General features: G+C 41.3%; 1 long non-coding RNA gene across 2 annotated transcripts; it reads left to right on the top strand.

Moving 5' to 3' along the window:
- Positions 1–869: 869 nt before the first annotated feature.
- Positions 870–3,481, top strand: LOC121133050. 2 transcript variants are annotated; one of them, XR_005869793.1, is made up of 4 exons: positions 870–1,103; positions 1,207–1,325; positions 1,467–1,525; positions 3,255–3,481. It is a non-coding gene; the product is annotated as an uncharacterized LOC121133050 (long non-coding RNA). The 2 variants fall into 2 exon arrangements; XR_005869792.1 differs by lacking the exon at positions 1,467–1,525.
- The last annotated feature ends 1,603 nt before the right edge of the window (positions 3,482–5,084 follow it).

Here is a 5,084-nt window from a genome sequence, read left to right as displayed (position 1 = left end):
AATTTTGAAGAAGAAAATATCATTTTTGCTACAAAAGACAAGGCCTGCAGTCATGGAACTACAAAGGCTAAGATAGAGGGAATGTTCGTGTCCAGGAGTTTGAGACCAGCCCTGGCCTATACAGCTTACAGAGAGTTCTCAAACACGCCAGGATAGGAACATTCTCCTGTTGATAGAAGTGGGTATGAAGGAATGTACATCTTTCAACTTTTTTCATAAAAGAGGGGGAATTTTAACAATCTGTGTTCCCAGGGAAGGACCAGGGACTTCTGATATGAACAACTACCTTGAAGCAAAAAGAGTTGATAAAAGAGAAAAAAAAATAGTGACAAATGAGAAGACCAACTTTTCAGTTCCAGAAACTTCTATGAACATTTCTCATGTGGGACCCTGTGCTGGGCTCAAGATTTGGTGATCTATAGACCCTTTCCTTGGGAAATTCACATTTAATGGAAAACACCCAATATGGTCAGCTGAAAGAAAAAAACAGCATAATCACATTATGATTTTCAGCACTGTTTGTGGTACTTAGCACAGGGTGTGGAGAAAATGTTGCATTGGAGGCTGTCATGATTTGAGTCTGTGAAATGACCACATGGACTTATTCAGGTCAGCTTTTACCTCTATGAGCAGGGTGCCAATTGAGAAAAGAGGAAATATAGAATAGCAGCAGCACTGTGTTCACATGGAGCATGGAAATGGGGTGGAGAGGTACTTCTTCACTGGAGATCTCAAGTTAGAGACCTGTGAAAGGATAAGAGACCAGAGGTCGGTCCCTGTGAGTGGCCACTGAGTTCCACTGAGGGAAAGGATTAAATAAGATGAGCTGTGATGCAATAAGGGCTTGTCTGTGTCACAATATGATCAAAGCAAGCAGGCAGGGTGCAGGTCAGTGGTGGGAGTGAACTACTCAGGAACCTAAGGCCAAAGCATGTAAGATCTTGATCACCCACAGATATCACTATCCAGCAATCCTGATTCCAAAGCATCTCCACAGAACGGTCTTACTTGCTGGAGTGCTTTGCTGTTTCTGTGCTACTTTGCAATGAAGATTCATTACATTTTCTTAACATTTCTCCTCTTTGGCCTGCTGTCCAACTTAGGTAAGACCTTAGTGACAGACAAGAGTGAAAGGTGACGGGGAATGTTCTTCTGTATATATGTTTCTCTTCCTGGTTGATGAATAAAACGCTGTTTGGCCAATAGAGTCAGGAACATAGGCGGTACTAGAAGACGAGGAGAATTCTGGGAAAGGTAGGCAGAGAGAGACCGTGAAGAGACACCATGTAGCAGACAAAGGAGTAAGAGGTCCGGACCCTTCTCTGGTAAGATAAGATCATGCAGAAATACTTAGATTAATAGAAATGGGTTAATAATTAAGAAAGAGCTAGCCAATAAGAAGCCCTAGCCATCAGCCAATAGTTTAATAATTAATATAGCATCTGTGTGTTTATTTGGGGCTGAAGCAGCAGCAGGACCTGGTGGGACAAGAAACCTCCAGCTATAGAAAGCAAGTGAGAACGAGGTATGAAGTAACACACTCATCACTAACATTGTTTCTCAGTTACACACTCAGTGTGCATTTTGGTTGGATGACTTTACTGAATGGATGTGTTCATTTCCTTACAAGTAGTTGCTTGAAAGTAGAATAGAATGTGAGGAATTGTCAGAGTTTCTAACTTATTTAAAAGTTCTCGTCTCAGCTCTAGGGGGAGATTCTTATATTACAAGGATGGGAACTAAGAGTTTGTTACCCACACCTTCATTTTAGTTCCCTTATCTTTCTTTTGGTGCCACTTTTTTAAAAGATTTCAATTTTTAAAAATCATATGTGTATGTTGGGAGGGAGAAAAACAAACATGGCATGGATGCCCAAAGAGACCAGCAAAGAGCACTGAGTCTCCAGAGCAGAAGTCACATGGCCTTTGTGAACCACCAGATGCGGGTGCTGGAAATTAAACTCAGGTCCACTTCAAAGTCAGTATAGGCTTTTAACTTCTGAGCCATCTCCAGGTTCATGGTGTTTGTTTTTTTCAGTTCAAATACTCCGTAAGTTCTTTCTATTCAGAATATCTTCAATCAGGAAGAATATGGTTTATAAATATTAGTGTGTGTGTGTGTGTGTTTGTGTGTGTGTGTGTGTGTGTGTAGGTATAGGTGCATATGTTACAATGCTAAAAGAAATAGATACTATGAGTTTAAGAAGTATGAGGGGGCAGAAGGAGTTAGAATAATGAGAGAGGGAGGGTAAATGATATAAACACAATATTCATGTGTGAAATTATTGAAAATAAAATATACCCCCAAAAATGAAAAGGAAAATTATTTGAAAAAAAGCTATGAACTTATTATGTCTTAAAATCTTGGTCCCCAAGAAATAATAAGGGCCTCATAAGGTTAAGAACAGAAAGGAAGAAATGGGGGAAAGAGAATATCAGAAAGCTTTAAAAAGTGGAGGTCTGCGAGAGGAGGGAAGTGTCAGTGATAGTCCTGAGTAAACAGGCTGACTAACTTAGGAGATGAAGCCAGTAGAGTGACTTCAGAATTGACAACCTTGAAGTGAGGAAGAGATGCCTAAGAATAAATAACCTAGCACAAACATGACGAAGTTGAGGCAAACATATGGTGCACACACAGGCAAATACACGTAAATTAAGATAACTGAACTTTGAATAGTGATTATGTTACATTCCCAAACGTTACATTCCCAAATGGAGTTTGATGACAGTAAAGAGAAGCCCTTATTTTGGATTTCATAGATGAGGCAGTAAAGGTTACTTTCCGAGAAAGATGAACTAGTGTCTCTTACCTGCCTGGAAGGATGCTACTTCCAGCATGGTAAATGATCAGCTCTGAACTTCCTGGATTGATCATTCAGGATTACCTAGTAACTCTGGGCTGATTCAGTACACAACAAGGCCAGTCACGTTGCTTTAACAACTCTGTTGTCACTGTGAGATACTTTTTAAAAACATTTTTATTATATATTTAAATTAGAAACAAGCTTGCTTCCCATGTCAGTCCCAGCTCTCTCTCCCTCCCCTCCATGCCTGCTCCCACCCATGAGCCCCCCCCAGCCCCCACCCAATCCCCACTCCATTCCCCAGGGAGGGTAAGGCCCTCCATGGGGGTTACTTTTTAACAGCATTTTCCCAAAAGTCTTATTTTGAAATCATTGCTGGAACTTGGTGAAAAAAATTGTAAGCAAATACCTTCCAAGATTTTTGTTGTTATTGTTTATGTTTACTTTTTAGGAAGTGAAGATGTTCATGAAGTAATTAGTATCCTGGACTGTAAGAATCAAATGTTGTGTAATTCGGAAAATACGGATGGACACTGCTCTGATGTTCAGAATGTGGGGCTGTGTATCTTACACCTTAATCAAACTCATCAGCTAGAGACCCTAGAGCCAGGAATTCAAGATGATCAACTCCTTTGATGCATTAAATTAGAAAGCCTGGTTTTCTGTCCTTCATTTTCTAAGTGATACATGCAAGTGTTTATTGCTAGACAAAGGTTTATCAAAGAACATTTTATGTTAATGAGAAACTACAAGAGCTACCATATTTTCCTTAATTCCAACAGGTCAAGAAATACTTGAGAGACCAAAAGACTTGCCTTGCTTGTGGTGTTTGGGAGGCTTGGGACAAGGGAACGGAAGAGGGAAGATTAGAGAAGAAAACTACAGGCTGCTGTGTGCATGAACTACAGACCAGGGCAATGGGAATAGTCATTATTTTCACCAAATATGGAAGCTCCTCTCCAAGGTTTTCAGATTTGGATGACAATTAACTCCGTTTTCTCATAGGTTTCATTGTTATAACACTTGTGGGTTACAGAAGAGTAATTACATCACACCCTGACATTCCTTCCTCTAGCTTTACAAGCCATACAAAGAAGAAGAGGTCTACAGAAGGAAAGGCATACCTGGCATTGCTCCAGTACCTATGCGAGATACCCTTGCTACCTCCCAGTTCCCTTCTGAAACCCCCATCAGATTTTTTCTCAACACTGCATAGCTGAACAATCTTTAACTTGCTGAAAAAGAGAGTCTACCCATCAGAAATGCCTGATGTTCACATAGGAACTAGGGAAGTAAATTTTTTATTGACATGAACAATTTCTGGCAAATATAGACAGACTAGTCAGGACTCTGACCTGGAACTAATGAGACTTTTGGAAAGGCTCACAATAATGTGCAGTGCTGAGTTGGAGAACTGGGCAGCCCAAGGGACTGCAAGAAAGAGGAGGAGGGCTTTGACAGCTATTCACCTGGACCAGAGGACCAGGTAATTTCCAGAGAGGGAAAGGAAATTTCTGAAACCCATTAGAGATATACAAGGACTAGAGGCACACTGTGTGACAAGGTAAAACCATGGTGAACCTTGTTTATCGTGCAGCTGGGGATAAATCCAGGGCCCTATGTATACAAAGAGAATATACCACCAATTTATGTCCACAACTCTCCTGTTTTTTACTAATATGACTTGGGGGAGCTCACCTTATCTGTGAAAATACATACCACTCATGATGCACCTAACAAAAAAGGCATATTTAAGAATTCAAGGTGAAGCCGGGTGTTGGTGGAGCATGCCTTTAATCCCAGCACTCCGGAGGCAGAGGCAGGTGGATCTCTGTGAGTTCAAGTCCAGCCTGGTCTACAGAGTGAGTTCCAGGACAACCTCCAAAAGCAATACAGAGAAACCCTGTCTTGAAAATCTAAAAAAAATTTCAAAGCAACAACTGCAGGCCCAACTTTGGGGGTCCAGCTGGCCCTATCTCTGATCCTCCTGAAGCATCCTCCACAAGATCCCTTGTGGTAATGCTGAAGTTCCCAGCATAGCCTCTAACAAATAGCAATTTCCACTGCTAACCCGAGTATTCTCTACCCCAGCCAGGTAGCTTGTTGCTTTCCTTCTTGCCCAAAATTGAGCCTTAGGGAGTCAGGTGAACTTGTTCAGAAAGTCAGGAAACTTTGGAATAAATAGTCCTGAGTCTTTTTTCAGCCCCCTTCAGGGGCCTCCCTCTAGTGTTGGACCAAGCCCTGAAAGATAAAGGTAAATTGGGTTGGTGCCATTCAGTTC

Source organism: Mesocricetus auratus, unplaced genomic scaffold (assembly GCF_017639785.1).
Source record: "Mesocricetus auratus isolate SY011 unplaced genomic scaffold, BCM_Maur_2.0 Super-Scaffold_100019, whole genome shotgun sequence".
In the NCBI taxonomy this organism is placed as follows: Eukaryota; Metazoa; Chordata; class Mammalia; order Rodentia; family Cricetidae; genus Mesocricetus; species Mesocricetus auratus.
This window is presented reverse-complemented; position numbering and strand designations above follow the sequence as displayed.